This window comes from Pseudophryne corroboree, chromosome 1, assembly GCF_028390025.1.
Source record: "Pseudophryne corroboree isolate aPseCor3 chromosome 1, aPseCor3.hap2, whole genome shotgun sequence".
NCBI lineage: Eukaryota > Metazoa > Chordata > Amphibia > Anura > Myobatrachidae > Pseudophryne > Pseudophryne corroboree.
Window position 1 is genome coordinate 233,291,624 of NC_086444.1, and position 22,191 is coordinate 233,313,814.

At 48.4% G+C, this 22,191-nt stretch overlaps 1 protein-coding gene and 1 non-coding gene across 4 annotated transcripts in view; both read right to left on the reverse strand.

Annotated features, from left to right (window-relative positions):
• Positions 1–22,191, reverse strand: part of REEP5 (receptor accessory protein 5) — a 138,663-nt gene that overhangs the window by 93,511 nt on the left and 22,961 nt on the right. The gene's annotated exons all lie outside the window — the stretch shown is intronic.
• On the reverse strand, positions 2,986–3,104 carry LOC134933713 (5S ribosomal RNA). The gene has a single exon (XR_010179759.1). It is a non-coding gene; the product is annotated as a 5S ribosomal RNA (ribosomal RNA).

A 22,191-nucleotide genomic window follows, 5' to 3' on the forward strand; every position in this document is an offset into this window, starting at 1 on the left:
GCAGAGACCTAAAATTCCGGTCAGTGTGGTTTGAAGCGCAGCGGAGCAAAAAAACCTCCCAGAGAAACCAAAGATGAATGGTAACTGGAAGAAGGGGGAAAAACCCCCTTTTATCTTCATTATGTTCCATAAAGTTTTCCCAAAGTGGCAAAAGCGAGAAGAGGTAATAGACTTCTGAAATCGGAGCCCAGTAGGCCTAACCGAACTAGGGAACTCCTCCCTTCTGAGGTCTCGTGAACAGTCACACGGGTAACCGAAACCAGTGTAAAATTGAACAAGGAGAAAAAAAAAAAGGAGCCTGTTGAAGTAGACAGTCCCGTCGAGGTAGGAGCCAAGGCTCCTCTACTGACAACAGGCGTATCTGTATCTTCAAGTCATGCGTGGCCCAACCAGCGCCACCGAGAGGACTAGCACGCATAATCCCCTCCTGTGTTACTGAACATGAAGTAGAAATAGAAAAGGAGGCAGGATAGAATAACCAGAAAACTCCCCGGAGCCCTGAGGGCCTCCACGGCTACTGCCGTCCGAGAGTAATAAAGGGTTAAAGAGTCAGTCAGAACGCCCTGAGGTCGATCCGAAATCTCCGCCCACAGCGGACCAGCTGACAAAACTCCGGGGCATGTTCCCTCACCCAGGAGTCTGACCTGGTGGCTTGATCTGGAAACAAGATTGTTGTCCCCCGTTCCGAGAGGAATGGAGGCGACCACTCATTACGTCGCAACTTGACTGAAGAAATAGAGTCTCTGGTGCCGAGGAATGAAAAAACCTCTGACGGACCGTGTTGAGAAACGTCTATGCGGAGCATAAATTGGATCTGTGTCGAATCAGAAGCTCGTGGATCCTCCGGATATTCAGAAGCCACCTAATGTACAGAGTGGGATAGTAGCAGTAAATTGTCCCATTAGGGAACCAACGTCACCCACTGCCCTTGAAAAAGAGTTATTCTGTTATCTTCCTAAACTCTGTGGGAGCGGAAGAGAGAAGAGTAAAGGACTTACAGTGAAAATGAGAATCCTGTTAAGGGGGAATCTGAGAAAAGCCTGTCCAACGGAAATCAGTAAACAGGCATCTCTGAAGACAAGGGACACGTAAAACTCCCTTTCTTGTTTAAACTAGCAATCACAGACTAAAAGGATTGTAAGGCCAGAATAGGCCTGTCCGAGCCACTTGGCTTCGGAACGTGAAAAGAAAACAAAGGCCTGAGAACTGTCCTAATTCAAATGATATGTGTAAAACAGGGATCAACACCCTTTGCGGTTAGAAACCTATGGAGCGCAGCCTGCAGTATGACTCTCTTGTCATCGTAAATCAGCCGACCCATGCCGAGGGACTCCTGAGACGGTTGTAACCGCCCAAGCCTTCTCCCATCGACCTGCGCCTACCCTGGGACCCTGCAGGTGTAATGGGTGTATAGGATGACATAAAATCAGACTGGACTGAGGATGTTGAACCTCTGCTTCAGCCTTTTTACCCTGAGAACCCCTGGCGACGAAGATATCACCCGTGTGGAGTCAAAAACCTGAAAGGGCACGAAACAATCTAAAGGGAAGACCAGTAAAGGTCTGTCTTGGAGCTGGGGCAGTAGTAGGAGAAATCAAAGTGGACCTACCTCCATTGGTTCAAGAAATCCTGCAGAAAGTTCCTTCCCCAGAACCATCTGCCCCGTAGGATTTCATGTTTACTTGTCACTGTCGCAGCCCCAGAGGTCGTCGGGTTAAGACAGCCCAAGCGAAGATGCAGGGTCCGAGTCTGTAGACATGGAGACCTCCAAGGAACATAAAGCAGAATCGTGATTCTGACCTGTATCAAAGTATCAATTGATCCTGATGCGAAGCATCCTGTAACCTAGAGGACAATTGTTCCCCAACCTACCTGCTCCGGATACGGTAGAACCATGCTGCCGCATATGTCGATGGATCCCTGAGCAAGGTTGCCTCAGGAAAACGGCGGCTTGATGGACCGGCGATACACCGAGGTGTATACCCTAGAGAGGTTCTGATACCATCTCCTGCCATCTGCGGGGAAAAGATAGGAAAACAAACCCTGTTTGATACCTGATATTGTGTATTCGGGTGTCTGTCGGCCGCCTACCGGAGCCTGCCCAGCTCATCCGAAACTGAACCAGTCGCTGTCATTTTCGTCAATGGCGTGGAACCCTGATGGACTTGACGTGTCCTCCTCCTTTACCTGCAGTATCAGATGAACTGCTGTATTATGTACCTGTATATTCTGAGACACTGGTTCAGATCCACAGAAAACAGACATCAGTAATGCATGGAATGTTAGCAAAGTTTCTTTTTGGAAAGGTGTGTTTGGTCCCGCTGTGATTTGATCCTGTGACCTTGGAAACCAAAGTCCAAGGGTTTACCTGATGAGCTATTGTCTGGTTAATAGTGACATTACCTGCATCATTGATCAAACAGGGGTGTGCAGGTGCGTGGAGGGCGAAGCAGATGGCTCCGCCGCATACTTCACACCTAAGAGGGAATTCTTCGACTATCCCAGGAGAGACAAACGAAAGGAGAAAAGGTGGGTTAAATAAACAGAGCCCTACGTAAGGTCTGCACTATAATGTGTAGTGACCGATACGATTAAAATAAACTTTCTGGAGCAGCGGAGACCTGAACCAGCAACGCTGCGCTGTGGGACAGGAGTCTTAGCCCTAGGCTATAGGAGTTCTCCTTAAAGTTTTGTTTGGATTCAAACCCCTGTTCAGATACCCGCTACTAGCGTACTGAGCCGCAGCGCTATTTGTCTGATGCCTTACACGCATTCCACAATTACAAATAGCATTAGTAACTAGTGACAACAAGGAATAATAAAGGGAAGGCAACACCCCGCCCTGTATTTAGTGTACCGCTAATTAAGGTGCACCAGATGTTTCTCTGAGGTTCCGCTGGCTTTTCAAAATGGTGACCAGCCTGTGAGAAAGATGGGGGAAAATGTTATGTGCAAGATGTTGTTATTAGAAAACATTGCGGAAGTAGCCTACAGCACCTGGTATTCCCAGGCGGTCTCCCATCCAAGTACTAACCGGGCCTGACCCTGCTTAGTTTCCGAGATCAGACGAGATCGGGCGTGTTCAGGGTGGTGTGGCCGTAGGCTTTTATCCCCTATATCTGGTATTTTATGGATTTATCTATATACATACCTACACGCACTTAAATATATATATCTATATATATATACATGCACAAACATAACTATATATGTATATATACACACACACCGTAGGTAAATAAATACTGCACAGTAGATCCTTTTAATTATTATTGAGCTGAGTCCCAGCTACTGTAATAGAGCAGGTTCCCTGATTTGCAAGTAGGAAAATGCTGGGTAGAGGACTCTACTGCAGGAGGAATGTATCTATATTTCAGCAGCCTGAAGTATCGAAAAGTTACAAATCCCAGAGCTGTTGCCTAGCGACGGGGAGACCTGGGAGCCCGCTGAGTAAAGCGGGTTAACTGTTAATATACCTGGGACTTTATTTGTATTTGTCTCTGAGTATGCAAGATTAGCCCACTGGGCTATAGGAGACACTGCAAATATGAAGCCAGGTCTGTGCAGGGAGGAAATGGCCGCCAGAGTGAAACTCCTCTGGGCTATGCGATAAAATCTATATAGTGGATAACTGGATTAGTGCTGAACCACTCTGACTATATCACATTCTCCTCAGCACCATGTGCATTAAACTCACATAAATGCCTATTACACTATAACAGTGGCCGGGGAGCGGAGAATGCTGAGCCCGCTGTACAGAGCAGGAGTTAGCTCCGCCCCCCGGCTATGGCGCCTTATTGCAAAACTAAGCGGGAAGCGAGCTGTACCCTCCGCTGGGCCTGCGAGTCACCGCCGGGGAGCGCTGAGCGCTGAGCCCGCTATACAGCGCTAGTAGAGCCCTGTATCTGCTAGCCGCCGCCGGGGAGTGTTGCGCTGAACAGAGCGCGAGTCGCCGCCTGGGAGCAGGGAGCGCTGAGCTCGCTCTACAGAGCGGGACTTAGCTCCGCCCCCTCCGTACAAGGCGCCAAATTTAAACATTGCTTTGCGCTCGAGCGGGATCCCTGTGCCGGCTCTGTGAGTCGCGCTGAGTGGGTGCGGGGGGTGCGGGGAGCTGGGGGAGCAGAGGGTTATCAGAATGACACACACCCGTTTTTCAGTCAGGGTTGTATAAACACATACTCAGCCTCCCCCAATCATCCTGTCTGTTTCTCCATGAGGAGGACAGGTAAGGATACAATAAAGTACATTACAGCCCCAGAGAGCCCTTCTGGAGTGGGTTGTACAACAATAAACAGATTGCTCTAAAAACATACATAGCCACCACAAATAAAGTATACTTCACTCACCACTGTGTTCTTGGTGGATCGGCCCCGACACACGCCGCACGCAGCGGCGTCCAGCCGGAATCTTCTGTGGTGGGGTGGTCCCGACACAAGCCGCACGCAGCGGTGTCCGACCATTTTTGATACTCACCGCTGCCATGCTGCCGGAATCTTCTGCTGGATGGAGTGGCCGCGACACGCGCCGCACGCAGCGGTGTCCGCCAACTCAGGAGAGCTCAGTGTCTCCCTCAGCCGGGGCCCATCCCTAGCCGCACGCAGCTGCGATGGGACCCCGCCGGCAGCTCCCACGGTGCAGACTGGCAGTGGCAGAGCTGCCAGTCTGTGAGTGTGTGTAAGAAAAATAAAATAATAAAGAAAAAAGAAGAAAATTCTTCAGCTAAACCCAAGTGAACCAGCTACCTCGGGCACTTAACCAAGACTGGCTTGGAGGGGAGATAGTAGGGGAGGAGCTAGCCACAGTGTGAGAATTTTTAAAGTGCCAGCTACCAATACCACCTACTATCTCCCCATTGTAACTACACTCCAGTGGCCCCTAGTGGATGAAGGAGAAATTACCAGTTTCTTATCGGGGAGAACCCACGCTTTTCGCACACTTCATTCATTCATCTGATGGGGAAACAAAACACTGCCTGCTTTTTCTCCCCAACATAAAAACCCATTTTTAGAGGGTTAATGTCAGAAATGTGTAACACATTTTTTTTATTGCCGGGATCAAGTCACGGATGTTCCTAGTGGATTGTGTATATGTCTCAACCTTGTCGACACTGGAGTCAGACTCCGTGTCGACATCTGTGTCTGCCATCTGAGTGAGCGGGCGTTTTAGAGCCCCTGATGGCCTTTGAGACGCCTGGGCAGGCGCGGACTGAGAAGCCGGCTGTCCCACAGCTGTTACGTCATCCACCCTTTTATGTAAGGAGTTGACTCTGTCGGTTAATACCTTTCACCTAACCATCCACTCTGGTGTCGGCCCCACAGGGGGCGACATCACATTTATCGGCATCTGCTCCGTCACCATATAAGCCTCCTCATTAAACATGTCGACACAGCCGTACCGACACACCGCACACACACAGGGAATGCTCTGACTGAGGACAGGACCCCACAAAGCCCTTTGGGGAGACAGAGAGAGAGTATGCCAGCACACACCAGAGCGCTATATAATGTGGGGATTAACACTATAACTGAGTGAAAATTCCCCAATAGCTGCTTGTATATATAATATTGCGCCTAAATTTAGTGCCCCCCCTCTCTTTTTAACCCTTTGAGCCTGAAAACTACAGGGGAGAGCCTGGGGAGCTTTCTTCCAGCTGCACTGTGAAGAGAAAATGGCGCCAGTGTGTCTGAGGGAGATAGCTCCGCCCCTTTTTCACGGACTTTTCTCCCGCTTTTTTCTGGATTCTGGCAGGGGTATTTACCACATATATAGCCTCTGGGGCTATATATTGTGGTATTTTTGCCAGCCAAGGTGTTTTTATTGCTGCTCAGGGCGCCCCCCCCCCCCCCCAAGCGCCCTGCACCCTCAGTGACCGGAGTGTGAAGTGTGTATGAGGAGCAATGGCGCACAGCTGCAGTGCTGTGCGCTACCTTGGTGAAGACTGATGTCTTCTGCCGCCGATTTTCCGGACCTCTTCTTGCTTCTGGCTCTGTAAGGGGGACGGCGGCGCGGCTCCGGGACCGAACACCAAGGCTGGGCCTGCGGTCGATCCCTCTGGAGCTAATGGTGTCCAGTAGCCTAAGAAGCCCAAGCTGGCTGCAAGCAGGCAGGTTAGCTTCTTCTCCCCTTAGTCCCTCGCTGCAGTGAGCCTGTTGCCAGCAGGTCTCACTGAAAATAAAAAACCTAATTCTATACTTTCTTTCTAGAAGCTCAGGAGAGCCCCTAGTGTGCATCCAACCTCGGCCGGGCACAAAATCTAACTGAGGCTTGGAGGAGGGTCATAGTGGGAGGAGCCAGTGCACACCAGGTGACCTAAAGCTTTCTTTAGTTGTGCCCAGTCTCCTGCGGAGCCGCTATTCCCCATGGTCCTTACGGAGTTCCCAGCATCCACTAGGACGTCAGAGAAATAATAATAAAGCAGTAAGGATTTAAGCATGGTGACAAAACAGTGACTACAGAACCTTGTGCAGTTAGCGGTGACGCATAAGTATTATTTAAAAACCTCTATTCTACACACTAATGTGAACTGTTAATCAAATGGGTATTCATCTATGACTTGTCATGAGGGTGAAGCTTGCTCCATCAATGGGCCTGATTCAGAGACTGTTGCAAATGCCATTGCAGCAGCTAACCTGTAAGCAGGTGTGCAAAAAGGTGCCAATGTCGCAGCTGCATGGATTTGTATTGAGACGACCACTGCTGGTGTCCTGGATCCACCGCTTGAAGACTCCACCAATGGACGCAAATCAGTGGCTCAGTGAACATCAGAATAACCCTATGGTTGTTAGACGCAAGATGCCGAAACCATTTTTTTTGCATATGGGATCAGAGTCTCAAGAACACAAGTCACACTCATGACACTGTCACAACATGCCTGCATTTGAGTTACCACCCCCGTTACCACCTACAAATGCTCCGTGACAGTCACTTGGTAAAGCAATCCTCCATCACAATATTAGCTCATGCGCAGGGTGACTTCTATGTACGTATGAGCAGTAGAGAGAGAAAGTCAACCATTCGCGACAGTTACCGAGTCAGGCCCAATGTGTTACCTGATCAGAAGAAAGTGAAGTATCGAATTAAGTTATATGATAAAATCTCTACAATGATTACACCGTTCATTTAAATTTGTATTGCTGCAGACATGGGGTATAACTGCCATATCTAGCGCCTGGAAAGTGTCCCCTCCACACTCCATATATCAGACAAGAGGAAATTACAGTGATGCATATGAAAAAATAAGAATTTACTCACCGGTAATTCTATTTCTCGTAGTCCGTAGTGGATGCTGGGAACTCCGTAAGGACCATGGGGAATAGCGGGCTCCGAAGGAGGCTGGGCACTCTAGAAAGATTTAGGACTACCTGGTGTGCACTGGCTCCTCCCACTATGACCCTCCTCCAAGCCTCAGTTAGGACACCGTGCCCGGACGAGCAGACATAATAAGGAAGGATTTAGAATCCCGGGTAAGACTCTTACCAGCCACACCAATCACACCGTACAACTCGTGATACTATATCCAGTTTGACAGTATGAAAAACAACTGAGCCTCTCAACAGATGGCTCAACAATAACCCTTTAGTTAACAATAACTATTTACAAGTATTGCAGACAATCCGCACTTGGGATGGGCGCCCAGCATCCACTACGGACTACGAGAAATAGAATTACCGGTGAGTAAATTCTTATTTTCTCTAACGTCCTAGTGGATGCTGGGAACTCCGTAAGGACCATGGGGATCATACCAAAGCTCCCAAACGGGCGGGAGAGTGCGGATGACTCTGTAGCACCGAATGAGAGAACTCCAGGTCCTACTCAGCCAGGGTATCAAATTTGTAGAATTTTGCAAATGTGTTTGCCCCTGACCAAGTAGCTGCTCGGCAAAGTTGTAAAGCCGAGACGCCTCGGGCAGCCGCCCAAGATGAGCCCACCTTCCTTGTGGAATGGGCATTTACAGATTTTGGCTGTGGCATGCCTGCCACAGAATGTGCAAGCTGAATTGTACTACAAATCCAGCGAGCAATAGACTGCTTAGAAGCAGGAGCACCCAGCTTGTTGGGTGCATACAGGATAAACAGCGAGTCAGATTTTCTGACTCCAGCCGTCCTGGAAACATATTTTCAGGGCCCTGACAACGTCTAGCAACTTGGAGTCCTCCAAATCCTTAGTAGCCGCAGGCACCACAATAGGCTGGTTCAGGTGAAACGCTGATACCACCTTAGGGAGAAACTGGGGACGAGTCCTCAATTCTGCCCTATCCATATGGAAAATCAGATAAGGGCTTTTACATGATAAAGCCGCCAATTCTGACACTCGCCTGGCTGAAGCCAAGGCCAATAACATGACCACTTTCCACGTGAGATATTTCAGATCCACGGTTTTTAGTGGCTCAAACCAATGTGATTTTAAGAAACTCAACATCACGTTGAGATCCCAAGGTGCCACAGGAGGCACAAATGGGGGCTGAATATGCAGCACTCCTTTCACAAATGTCTGAACTTCAGGTACTGAAGCTAGTTCTTTTTGAAAGAAAATCGACAGAGCCGAGATCTGTACTTTAATGGAGCCTAGTTTTAGGCCCATATTCACTCCTGCTTGCAGGAAATGCAGAAATCGACCTAGTTGAAATTCCTCTGTTGGGGCCTTTTTGGCCTCGCACCATGCAACATATTTCCGCCATATGCGGTGATAATGCTTTGCCGTAACATCTTTCCTGGCCTTAAGCGTAGGAATGACTTCTTCCGGAATACCCTTTTCCTTTAGGATCCGGTGTTCAACCGCCATGCCGTCAAACGCAGCCGCGGTAAGTGTTGGAACAGACAGGGCCCCTGTTGTAGCAGGTCCTGTCTGAGCGGTAGAGGCCACGGGTCCTCTGAGAGCATCTCTTGAAGTTCCGGGTACCACGCTCGTCTTGGCCAATCCGGAACCACGAGAATGGTGTTTACTCCTCACTTTCTTATTATTCTCAATACCTTTGGTATGAGAGGCAGAGGAGGGAACACATAAACCGACTGGTACACCCACGGTGTCACTAGAGCGTCCACAGCTATCGCCTGAGGGTCCCTTGACCTGGCGCAATATCTTTTTAACTTTTTGTTGAGGCGGGACGCCATCATGTCCACCTGTGGTTTTTCCCAACGGTTTACCAGCATCTGGAAGACTTCTGGATGAAGTCCCCTCTCTCCCGGGTGGAGGTCGTGTCTGCTGAGGAAGTCTGCTTCCCAGTTGTCCACTCCCGGAATGAACACTGCTGACAGTGCTAGTACATGATTCTCCGCCCATCGGAGAATTCTTGTGGCTTCCGCCATCGCCATCCTGCTTCTTGTGCCGCCCTGTCGATTTACATGGGCGACTGCCGTGATGTTGTCTGACTGGATCAGCACCGGCTGGTGTAGGAGCAGGGATTTTGCTGGACTTAGGGCATTGTAGATGGCCCTTAGTTCCAGAATATTTATGTGAAGGGAAGTCTCCTGACTCGACCATAGTCCTTGGAAGTTTCTTCCCTGTGTGACTGCCCCCCAGCCTCGAAGGCTGGCATCCGTGGTCACCAGGACTCAGTCCTGTATGCCGAACCTGCGGCCCTCTAGAAGATGGGCACTCTGCAGCCACCACAGTAGCGACACCCTGGTTCTTGGAGACAGGGTTATCAAGCGATGCATCTGAAGATGCGATCCGGACCACTGGTCCAACAGGTCCCACTGAAAGATTCTGGCATGGAACCTGCCGAAGGGAATTGCTTCGTAAGAAGCCACCATCTTTCCCAGGACCCGCGTGCAGCGATGCACTGATACCGGTTTTGGTTTCAGGAGGTCTCTGACTAGAGATGACAACTCCCTGGCTTTCTCCTCCGGGAGAAACACTTTTTTCTGGACTGTATCCAGAATCATACCCAGGAACAGTAGTCGTGTCGTCGGAACCAGCTGTGACTTTGGGATATTCAGAATCCAGCCGTGCTGGTGCAGAACCTCCTGAGATAGTGCTACTCCCACCAACAACTGTTCCTTGGACCTCGCTTTTATTAGGAGATCGTCCAAGTACGGGATAATTAAAACTCCCTTTTTTCGAAGGAGTATCATCATTTCCGCCATCACCTTGGTAAATACCCTTGGTGCCGTGGAGAGTCCAAACGGCAGCGTCTGGAATTGGTAATGGCAATCCTGTACCACAAATCTGAGGTACTCCTGGTGAGGATGGTAAATGGGGACATGCAAGTAAGCATCCTTGATGTCCAGGGATACCATGTAATCCCCCTCGTCCAGGCTCGCAATAACCGCCCTGAGCGATTCCATCTTGAACCTGAATTTTTTTATGTATGTGTTCAAGGATTTCAAATTTAAAATGGGTCTCACCGAACCGTCCGGTTTCGGTACCACAAATAGTGTGGAATAGTAACCCCGGCCTTGTTGAAGTAGGGGTACCTTGATTATCACTTGCTGGGAATACAGCTTGTGAATTGCCGCTAGCACCGCCTCCCTGTCTGAGGGAGCAATCGGCAAGGCAGATTTTAGGAACCGGTGGGGTGGAGACGCCTCGAATTTCAGTTTGTACCCGAGATACTATTTGAAGGATCCAGGGATCCACCTGTGAGCGAGCCCACTGATCGCTGAAATTCTTGAGGCGGCCCCCCACCGTACCTGGCTCCGCCTGTGGAGCCCCACCGTCATGCGGCGGACTTGGAAGAAGAAGCGGGGGAGGACTTTTGCTCCTGGGAACCTGCTGTTTGTTGCAGTCTTTTTCCCCTACCTCTGCCTCTGGACAGAAAGGACCCGCCTTTTCCACGCCTGTTTTTCTGGGTCCGAAAGGACTGAACCTGATAAAACGGCGCCTTCTTAGGCTGTGAGGGGACCTGGGGTAAAAATGCTGACTTCCCAGACGTTGCTGTGGAAACTAGTTCCGAGAGACCATCCCCAAATAATTCTTCACCCTTATATGGTAACACTTCCATGTGCTTTTTTGAATCTGCATCTCCTGTCCACTGGCGAGTCCATAAGCCTCTCCTAGCAGAAATGGACAATGCATTTACTTTAGATGCCAATCGGCAGATTTCCCTTTGTGCATCTCTCATATATAAGACTGAGTCTTTTATATGGTCTATGGTTAACAGGATCGTGTCTCTGTCTAGTGTGTCAATATTTTCTGACAGTTTATCTGACCACGCAGCGGCAGCACTGCACATCCAAGCTGACGCAATAGCTGGCCTAAGTATAATGCCTGTGTGTGTATATACAGACTTCAGGATCGCCTCCTGCTTTCTATCAGCAGGTTCCTTGAGGGCGGCCGTATCCGGAGACGGTAGTGCCACCTTTTTAGACAAACGTGTGAGCGCTTTATCCACTCTAGGGGGTGTTTCCCAACGTGACCTATCCTCTGGCGGGAAAGGGAACGCCATTAGTACCTTCTTAGGAATTACCAATTTTTTATCAGGGAAAGCCCACGCTTCTTCACACACTTCATTTAATTCATCTGATGGGGGAAAAACTACGGGTAGTTTTTTCTCTCCAAACATAATACCCTTTTTAGTGGTACCAGTAGTTATATCAGAAATGTTTAACACCTCTTTCATTGCCTCAATCATACAGTGAATGGCCTTAGTGGGCATCAGGTTTGACTCATCGTCGTCGACACTGGTGTCAGTATCCGTGTCGACATCTGGGTCTGCTTGAGGTAGCGGGCGTTTCAGAGCCCCTGACGACCCATGCGACGCCTGGGCAGGCACGAGCTGAGAAGTCGGCTGTCCCACATTTGGCATGTCGTCGATTTTCTTATATAAGGAGTCTATACGTGCACTCATTACTTTCCATAAGCCCATCCACTCAGGTGTCTGCCCCGCAGGGGGTGACATCCCTTCTAAAGGCATCTGCTCCGCCTCCACGTCATTATCCTCATCAAACATGTCGACACAGCCGTACCGACACACCGCACACACACAAGGAATGCTCCGAATGAGGACAGGACCCACAAAAGCCCTTTGGGGGGACAGAGTGAGAGTATGCCAGCACACACCAGAGCGCTATATAATGCAGGGACTAACTAAGTTATGTCCCCTATAGCTGCTTTTTATATTATATATGTATTGCGCCCAAATTTAGTGCCCCCCCTCTCTGTTTTTACCCTGTTCTGAAGTGTAGACTGCAGGGGAGAGCCAGGGAGCTTCCTTCCAGCGGATCTGTGAAGGAGAAATGGCGCCAGTGTGTCTGAGGGAGATAGCTCCGCCCCTTTTCCGCAGCCTATTCTCCCGCTTTTTTCTGGATTCTGGCAGGGGAATTTACCACATATATAGCCTCTAGGGCTATATATTGTGGTCTTTTTGCCAGCCAAGGTGTTTTTATTGCAGCTCAGGGCGCCCCCCCCCCCAAGCGCCCTGCACCCTCAGTGACCGGAGTGTGAAGTGTGCATGAGGAGCAATGGCGCACAGCTGCAGTGCTGTGCGCTACCTTGGTGAAGACTGATGTCTTCTGCCACCGATTTTCCGGACCTCTTCTTGCTCCTGGCTCTGTAAGGGGGACGGCGGCGCGGCTCCGGGACCGAACACCAAGGACTGGGCCTGCGGTCGATCCCTCTGGAGCTAATGGTGTCCAGTAGCCTAAGAAGCCCAATCCGGCTGCAAGCAGGCGAGTTCGCTTCTTCTCCCCTTACTCCCTCGCTGCAGTGAGCCTGTTGCCAGCAGGTCTCACTGAAAATAAAAAACCTAAAATTATACTTTCTTTCTAAGGGGTGTGCATCCAACCTCGGCCGGGCACGAAATCTAACGGAGGCTTGGAGGAGGGTCATAGTGGGAGGAGCCAGTGCACACCAGGTAGTCCTAAATCTTTCTAGAGTGCCCAGCCTCCTTCGGAGCCCGCTATTCCCCATGGTCCTTACGGAGTTCCCAGCATCCACTAGGACGTTAGAGAAACCAGCAGTGTCTGCTAAGGTTCTAAAATGTATTTATATGTTAACATTTCACAATAGTACAAAATATGTCTCACCCCCCCCCCCCCCCCCCCCAATGTGGCAGTGGTCACAAAGTAAAAGGGCATCAGATTGAATATTCCATTTGTTACTACATTTATGTAGTCTCATAAGAACTAAGTATAATATGTAGTTCTAACACACATATTTGCAATAATACATAAATACACATGAGAAACTCAAAAAGGAAGCCCTAAATCTCTATCCCTGTCTTGTGTGCATGTCGTTAATAACCTGTCCTCTGTGCTCTAATTACAAAACTTCCTTGCAACACAGCTGGCTGACCCTATCTCATATCTGTATCTGTTTGGTCTTATTAGAAGTGCAGCCACAATAGCTGTCTACCTTCTGCTGTATTTCTGTATCATCTTCTTTATACTTCAACAAACAAATGTAAGCTAAAAAATAACATGCCCCGTTTTATGTATAAATCGCAGAGATTGCTTGTACAAATGTCTGACTGTGCCCACAAGCTGACCAGCTACAGTATATGCTCTCCCCGGGCTGCTTCCTCAATCATCTGCTATGACACTGACAATGCAGGAAAGTGGTGACATAGGACGAGCCTGCCAGAGAGAGCAAAGAATGCAACTTGACACGACAGTCAGGTCAGGCTACTTAGCAAGCATCCTCCCAGGGATAACCGGCAATGACAACACAGTTTGCATACATACAGAGTACTGTACAATGTACTGTATAAATAAAGTGGGAATGCAGAATCTGGTGACTGGTTCTCTTTAAATCACACAACTACACAACTGGGAAGCTGCTAACATACCGCCGCAGGGGATCCCGGCGATCACAATGCAGACGCTGGAATCCCGCACAGTGGTACAATGCCGACCCCGAAACACCGGCGAGGTAGGCGATTCTCCCTCTATGGGTGTGCACAATACCCATAGAGGGGAGAACAGAAGCTGTGGCGAGCCATTACGCCCGCAAATGGCTTACTAGCGATCGCCCCGCTGCCGGCATACTGGTGGCCGGGATGCCGCTGTCTGTATACTGACTGCCGGTATCCCGACCATCAGTAATTTACACCAAACCCATGCAGCTAAATGCTGCTGCTGAGTAAAATAGATAAAGGGTATAATTTACTGAATTGCTAAAGAAAAATACTACAATGTATTGTTTAAAACAGGGCAGTCATAACCAGTTACAATGAAACATTCTGTTGGTGTTCCTTTTGAGGATTCACAGCTGTCAAGCAACATCCATGACTCACTCATAAGCCTGTATGTACTACGGGTTGGGTGATGACTACATCCCTGTACTACCACCTATGTACTATCTAGGTAGATGGACAGTTGCAAATAAAAAAAATGCAGCAAAATTCAAGTGTAATCTTGCCTTCCATGATCTTTCACTCTGAAGTCTATGAACACAAATGCAGAGAAAGAATGAAGCACCGTGTGCAAAGATAATATGGATAACATGAAGGCTACTTTGTATATCTGTTATTCCTGTGGTTGCTTCCAATGGAACCTTTACTGCAGAATAGATTGTATCAGATTTCTTTACATCCACTTAGAGCAACTGCATTAGTTCAATTTCCAACAGTGAATCCTGTTATAATAAGAATTTACTTACCGATAATTCTATTTCTCGGAGTCCGTAGTGGATGCTGGGGTTCCTGAAAGGACCATGGGAATAGCGGCTCCGCAGGAGACAGGGCACAAAAAGTAAAGCTTTAGGATCAGGTGGTGTGCACTGGCTCCTCCCCCTATGACCCTCCTCCAAGCCAGTTAGGTACTGTGCCCGGACGAGCGTACACAATAAGGGAGGAATTATGAATCCCGGGTAAGACTCATACCAGCCACACCAATCACACCGTACAACTTGTGATCTAAACCCAGTTAACAGTATGATAACAGCGGAGCCTCTGAAAAGATGGCTCACAACAATAATAACCCGATTTTTGTAACTATGTACAAGTATTGCAGATAATCCGCACTTGGGATGGGCGCCCAGCATCCACTACGGACTCCGAGAAATAGAATTATCGGTAAGTAAATTCTTATTTTCTCTATCGTCCTAGTGGATGCTGGGGTTCCTGAAAGGACCATGGGGATTATACCAAAGCTCCCAAACGGGCGGGAGAGTGCGGATGACTCTGCAGCACCGAATGAGAGAACTCCAGGTCCTCTTTTGCCAGGATATCAAATTTGTAGAATTTTACAAACGTGTTCTCCCCTGACCACGTAGCTGCTCGGCAGAGTTGTAATGCCGAGACCTCTCGGGCAGCCGCCCAAGATGAGCCCACCTTCCTTGTGGAATGGGCCTTAACCGATTTAGACTGTGGCAGGCCTGCCTCAGAATGTGCAAGTTGAATTGTGTTACAAATCCAACGAGCAATCGCCTGCTTAGAAGCAGGCGCACCCAACTTGTTGGGTGCATACAGTATAAACAGCGAGTCAGATTTTCTGACTCCAGCTGTCCTGGAACATATTTTCAGGGCCCTGACAACTCCTAGCAACTTGGAGTCCTCCAAGTCCCTAGTAGGTGCAAGGCACCACAATAAGCTGGTTCAGGTGAAACACTGACACCACCTTAGGGAGAGAACTGGGGACGAGTCCGCAGCTCTGCCCTGTCCGAATGGACAAACAGATATGGGCTTTTTTGAGAAAAAACCACCAATTTGACACTCGCCTGGTCCAGGCCAGGGCCAAGAGCATGGTCACTTTTTATGTGAGATGCTTCAAATCCACATATTTGACTGGTTTTAAACCAATGTGATTTGAGGAATCCCAGAACTACGTTGAGATCCCCCACAGTGCCACTGGAGGCACAAAAAAGGGGTTTGTATATGCAATACTCCCTTGACAAACTTCTGGACTTCAGGAACTGAAGCCAATTCTTTCTGGAAGAAAATTTACAGGGCCGAATTTGAACCTTAATGGACCCCAATTTGAGGCCCATAGACACTCCTGTTTGCAGGAAATGCAGGAAACGACCGAGTTGAAATTTCTTTGTGGGGCCTTCCTGGCCTCACACCACGCAACATATTTTCGCCACACGTGGTGATAATGTTGTGCGGTCACCTCCTTTCTGGCTTTGACCAGGGTAGGAATGACCTCTTCCGGAATGCCTTTTTTCCCTTAGGATCCGGCTTTCCATCGCCATGCCGACAAACGCAGCTGCGGTAAGTCTTGGAACAGACATGGTACTTGCTGAAGCAAGTCCCTTCTTAGCGGCAGAGGCCATAAGACCTCTGTAAGCATCTCTTGAAGTTCCGGGTACCAAGTCCTTCTTGGCCAATCCGGAGCCATGAGTATAGTTCTTACTCCTCTACGTCTTATAATTCACAGCACCTTAGGTATGAGAAGCAGAGGAGGGAACACATACACCGACTGGTACACCCACGGTGTTACCAGAACGTCCACATCTATTGCCTGAGGGTCTCTTGACCTGGCGCAATACCTGTCCCGTTTTTTGTTCAGACGGGACGCCATCATGTCCACCTTTGGTATTTCCCAACGGTTTACAATCATGTGGAAAAAACTTCTCAATGAAGTTTCCACTCTCCCGGGTGGAGGTCGTGCTGAGGAAGTCTGCTTCCCAGTTTCCATTCCCGGGATGAAAAACTGCTGACAGTGTTATCACATGATTTTCCGCCCAGCGAAAAGTCCTTGCAGTTTCTGCCATTGCCCTCCTGCTTCTTGTGTCGCCCTGTCTGTTTACGTGGGCGACTGCCGTGATGTTTTTCCCACTGGATCAATACCGGCTGACCTTGAAGCAGAGGTCTTGCTAAGCTTAGAGCATTATAAATTTACCCTTAGCTCCAGTATATTTATGTGGAGAAAAGTCTCCATACTTGATCACACTCCCTGGAAATTTTTTCCTTGTGTGACTGCTCCCCAGCCTCTCAGGCTGGGCTCCGTGGTTACCAGCATCCAATCCTGAATGCCGAATCTGCTGCCCTCTAGAAGATGAGCACTCTATAACCACCACAGGAGAGACACCCTTTTCCTTGGATATTGGGTTATCCGCTGATGCATCTGAAGATGCGATCCGGACCATTTGTCCAGCAGATCCCACTGAAAAGTTCTTACGTGAAATCTGCCGAATGGAATTGCTTCGTAGGAAGCCACCATTTTTACCAGGACCCTTGTGCAATGATGCACTGTTTTTAGGAGGTTCCTGACTTGCTCGGATAACTCCCTGGCTTTCTCTTCCGGGAGAAACACCTTTTTCTGGACTGTGTCCAGAATCATCCCTAGGCACAGCAGACGTGTCGTCGGGATCAGCTGCGATTTTGGAATATTTAGAATCCACCCGTGCTGATTGTAGCAGTATCCGAGATAGTGCTACTCCGACCTCCAACTGTTCCCTGGACTATGCCCCTATCAGGAGATCGTCCAAGTAAGGGATAATTAAGACGCCTTTTCTTCGAAGAAGAATCATCAATTCGGCCATTACCTTGGTAAAGACCCCAGGGTGCCGTGGACAATCCAAACGGCAGCGTCTGAAACTGATAGTGACAGTTCTGCACCACGAACCTGAGGTACCCTTAGTGAGAAGGGCAAATTTGGGACATAGAGGTAAGCATCCCTGATGTCCCGGGACACTATATAGTCCCCTTATTCCTGGTTCGTTATCACTGCTCTGAGTGACTTCATCTTAATTTGAACCTTTGTAAGTGTTCAAAAACAAATTTTTAGAATAAGTCTCACCTAGCCTTCTGGCTTCAGTACCACAATATAGTGTGGAATAATACCCCTTTTCTGTAGTAGGAGGGGTAATTGAATTATCACCTGCTGGGAATACAGCTTGTGAATTTTTTCCCATACTACCTCCTTGTCGGAGGGAGACTTGGTAAAGCAGACTTCAGGAGCCTGCGAAGGGGAAACGTCTCGACATTCCCATCTGTACCCCCGGGATACTACTTGTAGGATCCAGGGGTCCTGTACGGTCTCAGCGCCATGCTGAGAACTTGTCAGACGCGGTGGAACGCTTCTGTTCCTGGGAATGGGCTGCCTGCTGCAGTCTTCTTCCCTTTCCTCTATCCCTGGGCAGATATGATCTTATAGGGACGAGAGGACTGAGGCTGAAAAGACGGTGTCTTTTTCTGCAGAGATGTGACTTAGGGTAAAAAACGGTGGATTTTCCAGCAGTTGCCGTGACCACCAGGTCCGATGGACCGACCCCAAACAAGTCCTCTTCCTGTATACGGCCATACTGTGCCGTTTGGAATCTGCATCACCTGACCACTGTCGTGTCCATAACATCTTCTGGCAGTTATGGACATCGCGTTTATTCATGATGCCAGAGTGCAAATATCCCTCTGTGCATCTCGCATATATAGAAATGCTCTATAGTCAATAAAATACTGTCCCTGTCAAGGGTATCAATATTTTTAGTCAGGGAATCCGACCAAGCCACCCTAGCTCTGCACATCCAGGCTGAGGCGATCGCTGGCCGCAGTATAACACCAGTATGTGTGTATATACTTTTTATTATATTTTCCAGCCTTGTCAGCTGGTCCTTGAGGACGGCCCTATCTATAGACGGTACCGCCACTAGTTTTGATAAGCGTGTGAGCGCCTTATCCACCTTAAAGGGTGTTTCCCAACGCGCCCTAACTTCTGGCGGGAAAGGGTATACCGCCCATAATTTTCTATCGGGGGGAACCCACGCATCATCACACACTTTATTTAATTTATCTGATTCAGGAAAAACTATGGTAGTTTTTTCACATCCCACATAATACCCTCTTTTGTGGTACTTGTAGTATCAGAAATACGTAACACCTCCTTCATTGCCTTTAACGTGTGGCCCTAATAAGGAATACGTTTGTTTATTCACCGTCGACACTGGATTCAGTGTCCCTGTCTGTGTCTGTGTCGACCGACTAAAGTAAACGGGCGTTTTAAAACCCTTGACGGTGTTTTTGAGACGTCTGGACCGTACTAATTGTTTGTCGGCCGTCTCATGTCGTCAACCGACCTTGCAGCGTGTTGACATTATCACGTAATTTCCTAAATAAGCCATCCATTCCGGTGTCGACTCCCTAGAGAGTGACATCACCATTACAGGCAATTGCTCCGCCTCCTCACCAACATCGTCCTCCTACCTGTCGACACACACGTACCGACACACAGCACACACACAGGGAATGCTCTGATAGAGGACAGGACCCACTAGCCCTTTGGAGAGACAGAGGGAGAGTTTGCCAGCACACACCAAAAACGCTATAATTATATAGGGACAACCTTATATAAGTGTTTTCCCTTATAGCATCTTAATATATATATAAGCATATCGCCAAATTAGTGCCCCCCCTCTCTGTTTTAACCCTGTTTCTGTAGTGCAGTGCAGGGGAGAGCCTGGGAGCCTTCCCTCCAGCCTTTCTGTGAGGGAAAATGGCGCTGTGTGCTGAGGAGATAGGCCCCGCCCCTTTTTCGGCGGCCTCGTCTCCCGCTCTTAACGGATTCTGGCAGGGGTTAAATATCTCCATATAGCCTCCGGAGGCTATATGTGAGGTATTTTTAGCCAAAATAGGTATTCATTTGCCTCCCAGGGCGCCCCCCTCCCAGCGCCCTGCACCCTCAGTGACTGCCGTGTGAAGTGTGCTGAGAGGAAAATGGCGCACAGCTGCAGTGCTGTGCGCTACCTTTAGAAGACTGAGGAGTCTTCTGCCGCCGATTCTGGACCTCTTCTTACTTCAGCATCTGCAAGGGGGCCGGCGGCAAGGCTCCGGTGACCATCCAGGCTGTACCTGTGATCGTCCCTCTGGAGCTGATGTCCAGTAGCCAAGAAGCCAATCCATCCTGCACGCAGGTGAGTTCACTTCTTCTCCCCTAAGTCCCTCGTTGCAGTGATCCTGTTGCCAGCAGGACTCACTGTAAAATAAAAAACCTAAGCTAAACTTTCCTAAGCAGCTCTTTAGGAGAGCCACCTAGATTGCACCCTTCTCGGCCGGGCACAAAAATCTAACTGACTTGGAGGAGGGTCATAGGGGGAGGAGCCAGTGCACACCACCTGATCCTAAAGCTTTACTTTTTGTGCCCTGTCTCCTGCGGAGCCGCTATTCCCATGGTCCTTTCAGGAACCCCAGCATCCACTAGGACGATAGAGAAATGACGTTTTATGTTCTTCCTGGTATTTCAGTTGTATTATTTTAATAAACAAAAAATTTTATGCAAAATATATTATGCAAATTAACATTGCAGTGAGTGCTCAGTTTGCAGTGAGTGCTCCTTCCCTTCTCTATATTGGTAGTATAGCTCTAGTTGTCCCTATGCTGTAGCAGCAGCTTACTGGTTACATTTTACCAAGTTGCGTAAAATGTTTTCCTTTTTTTCCCCCAATGTGTGTGGTAGATATACAGGGGTCAATCCAATTGCAGGTGAAGGTGTGAGTTGCCGTTGCAGCAGCGTGGAAATGTTGGCAACTGCACAGCATCTCTCACAAATACACACAATTTTGTACACGGCCATGTGGGGCTTGTAAACAAAATTGTGCAAGTCCAAGCTGCGGCACTAACTCGAAGGGTGAGAACATTGCCCGCAATTGAATTAACTGCACAGTATAGCAAGGGGCATTTCCTAAAACAGCCTATATTTTATTCTGTACTATAGTTAAAGAAACATTAGCATGTTTTCTCCTAGTTTGTGATGTCCACGCTTTAGATTTGGTTACATTAAAGGAGGTCATGGCTTAAATAACTAAAAGGATACTTTTTTCCCAGCTCAATCTAATCTGTGAAGGGAACCCATCAGTTAAGGGGGGTACTCACGGAGCGATAATCTAAGCAATCTGACTAGATTGCTTAGATTTTCAGCAAGATCTCTCCGTGTGTACCCCCCACAGCGATAGCGATTTGCGGCCCCGTCCGGTGCTTTCGCTGGTGCTAGACTGGCCTGCATGCAGGCTCAATCTAGCAGGTTGCTCATTTCACCTGCTGGGTGACAGGAGAGCCCCCCCCCCCCCCCCCCCATTCTCCCCCGCACGCTCATCACACACTGCGCCCTGATCTGCCGGTGAGTACAGGGGGGTACTGACGGGAGAGAGGTGTGCTGACACAGTCCGCTCAGCACACATATCCCCACCCACCCCACCCCCGCTCAGCACAGCGCGATGTGCTGAGTGAGGGGACAGACGGACGACGGACAGGGGGGCCGCTCACTTCACACAGCGGTAAAGTGAGCGACCCGCTAGATTGAGCCCTGCATGCAGCCTCAATCTAGCACCGGCGATAGCGATGCTCGCTAGGGGGCATACACACGGCAGATCCGTGCTCAAAATCTAAGTAATCTAGTCAGATTGCTTAGATTTTAAACACAGATCTCTCTGTGTGTACCCCCCTTACGGGCCTTTACTGTGAAGAGGACTCTGAAATACAATAGCTGTCTCTGGACTGGTAATTTATTTTGCTGGACTAATATCTTCTGCTACCAATCATTCAATTTTGGACAACAACATCCCAAAATGACTGGGAGATACACTACATGGGTTCATTCAAGAGAAGTTTGGGGAGTTGTTCTACATAAATTACAAAATTTGCTGAATAATTATTATTTTTTTATACAAAGGGTTTAATTATTGTTATAAGTAGCACTGATCTGCATGTGGAGATATTATTTACAGGAGAGTCTTAATAAAAGCACTACCCATTAATATTGGGCACTGTATATTGCCTATTCCATAATACCTCAGGGTATAGAATAACTGAAACATTCTTCACATAAGCACACGTCTTGAGAATGATAATAAGTAAATTGGCTGACTAGGTGGGTCAATTAGTCTTTCCTGTCAACACAAGTAAAATGATGACGCATCAATATAAAAGCCACACACTACAATTTTTCAGGAACATTAAAATAATTCCCTGAGGAGCATGCAAGTTAGTATTAGTACTAATATAAATGTACTAACAAGTCAACATCTAGGAACCACAATAACTGTTGATATTTGTTTATTTAGAGTAAAGTAACTACAGTACTATAGCAGGTAATATACGTGTAGGAACAAATATAACAAATGCAGCTACTGATGTTGGTGCAGTTTAACCCTTGTGTTAGATTCCTCTCCTGCCTGAACAGTTGTCAGATTAAGTGACATGGACAAACACTGCATTGTTCTCTATGCAAACACCCAGCACTAGGAGTTTGAATAGATGTGTCCTTTATCATTCACAGCCCCACCTCAGACAGGTAGAATAAGCAAATGCTTTAAAAAAAAAAAAAAAAAATTATTGCTCTAACCACGGTCGGTGCAGGATTAAGGCACCGGGGGCTGGGA